Here is a 2,444-nt window from a genome sequence, read left to right as displayed (position 1 = left end):
CCGGTCAACCTCCTGGCTTCAGAGTTCCCTCGGCCCCTGAAGTCCACTCGTCTGGCTGGGAGTCCCAAGGAGCTTCCATCATGCCCTCCTCTCCACTCAGGGTGGCTGTGGTCTGTATGAGTAACATGAACAGGAGCATGGAAGCCCACAGCGTCCTCATGAAGAAAGGGTTCAATGTCAAGTCTTTTGGAGTCGGATCCTGTGTGAGGCTCCCAGGACGTGCAGGTAACCTCCCCGTGGTTTATGATTTTTCCACCACGTATGAGCAAATGAGCAAGGACCTTCTCCGCAAAGATGGAGAACGCTATAGAAGCAATGGTGTCTTACACGTCTTGGGAAGAAATGAGAGAATCAAGCCTCACCCGGAAAGATTTCAAGAGTGCAGGGATCCCTTTGATGTCATCTTCACATGTCAGGAGAGCGTCTATGACAGGGTGGTGGCAGATCTGTACACCCGAGAGCAGGAGACCTGTCAACCTGTTCACGTGATCAACGTGGACATAGACGACACCCTGGAGGACGCCACTCTTGGATCTCTGATCGTCTGTGAGCTCTGCCAAGGTCTCCAGCAGGCAGATGACATGGAAAGCAGTCTGGCTGAGCTTCTCCTGGCAGCAGAGGGGAAAACAGGAAGGAGCTTTCTGCACACGGTCTGCTTCTACTGAAGATCTTGGCTGGTTTGAACTCCTTCCTCGGTAAGAACTTGTGCCTGGACTTTTGGGCTAGTTGGTATTTTCTGTGAGAAGTGTATTCAAAACTCTTTTTGCTAAAGGACATGTGTATGATTTTTTTTTTCAGAGACACCCCAGCCAGGGAAGGAAGTGGGGAAAAGCATTTTATGGGAAATGGAACACGGACTACCACTAGGCATAAAACCCTTCCAACACTGGGGACAGCATTCGAGGTACTCTCCTTGGAAGAGACAATTCAGTGCTCACATAGTTCCGTGAGGAAGTGAACATCCAGGAACTCCACTTCCAGATGAGCAAACCATGGCCGATCCCCCGAGTCTCCCCCCTTCACCTTCTTCACATTATGTGGCACCAGTTAGTGTACTAGTCTTCAAGGGTTGGCTTAAAGAAGTATTTCTCAATTCTTCTGAAACATGGTCCTCCCCTCTGGTCTTGATTATAGTTTGAGCCCAAGATCTTGCTCTTCGCTGTGTGTTAGAATGTTTCAGGTCTGGGTCACTGACGCTAATAAAAAAAATTTCATGCTATATGTAAGTTCTGAGTACATTTTCATTTATGCCTGGTTTTTCCTACCATGACTTTTCTCTTACAAACATCCTGCTTCCCTTGTGCTCTTGAAGCCCTGCTTGGAACGAATTCCCAGGGACTTCTAAGGTCCAGCCAAGGCTCAGGACCCTCTGCTTTGAGACAGCTGCTCTCATGCTTTGGTGCACATCACAATCACCTGAAGGGCTTCGTACATCCCAGATCTCCAGGCTCGACTCCCAGAGTTTCTGATTTGGTGGTCTGGGGTCCAAATTTGCCTTTGTCTCATATTCCAGGTTGATGTTAAGGCCCTGGGTCTTGGATTCACGCTTTGAGAAGACCGAGTGCGTTTACCGAGGTAGGACTCTTTTCAATGTGACAATCACTATAATTGACAGAGGCACAGGGACATAAAATCTGTGGCTTTCTAAATGGATGTTCATTCTGTACCATTTTGAAGTGACAGGACTGTCTCTCCTTCCTGTTTGGTGTCCCGTTCATGAGTTTTACCTCTATGACCTTTGCTCAGTCAACTGTGCAAACTAACAAAAGGAGTGGAACTATAAATGACTATTTCAGTATAGAATGGTCTGACAGAGCCGTACTTGAAGACATGGGAGAGCCGGTGGAGGCCGCTCCAGTCCCTGGAGAATCATCGTGAATTCAAGAAAATCAATAGGAGGATGTGTAGTGTTCTTGTAACTCCTGAAACACTGTCAGCAGGGATGTTTTCAAGGAGTCGCTTTTTACACTGGTGAATCATTTTATTACTTTATAGGCAAAACTATAGGAATCCTCCTGAGATTTGACACAATTACACTTCTAGAGTATCAGCTGATGAAAGGAATATGAAACAACTCTTGTAATTTTATGTAAAATTGACTTAAGTGTGAGCTTGCAAGTTTCAAACACGTTTTTCACAGGCATGTTCTCAAGTCACTGGAGGGGCTGGTGACAAGTTTTGGAGGAGTCTAGGTAATTTGCCTAATATCAATCATAGCCCCATCCACAGGTGCACCAACAGGGCTAAGTGGAGATTTCAAGACACACCCACGGGGTAAGCATACCCTTGTGGAGATTTAGACATTCAGGTGATTTAATGACCGGATGGTTCTGATGACTGGATTGGGTTCTCTGGTCAGAGCCCACTATCCAAACCCAATCACTCAAGAGCTAAGCCAATCATCAATCAAGAATTCTCCTCCCACTGTGGGGAGGTGACTCCAT

General features: G+C 46.8%; 1 pseudogene; it reads left to right on the top strand.

Moving 5' to 3' along the window:
- The first annotated feature begins 6 nt into the window (after window positions 1–6).
- LOC113617216 (RNA polymerase II subunit A C-terminal domain phosphatase SSU72 pseudogene) lies at window positions 7–1,368 on the top strand (annotated as a pseudogene).
- The last annotated feature ends 1,076 nt before the right edge of the window (window positions 1,369–2,444 follow it).

This window comes from Aethalodelphis obliquidens, unplaced genomic scaffold (assembly GCF_003676395.1).
Source record: "Aethalodelphis obliquidens isolate GAN/ISIS:26980383/991018 unplaced genomic scaffold, ASM367639v1 scaffold2995, whole genome shotgun sequence".
Taxonomy (NCBI): Eukaryota; Metazoa; Chordata; class Mammalia; order Artiodactyla; family Delphinidae; genus Aethalodelphis; species Aethalodelphis obliquidens.
Note: the sequence above shows the minus strand (reverse complement) of the source record. Positions and strands in the feature narration are given on the sequence as shown.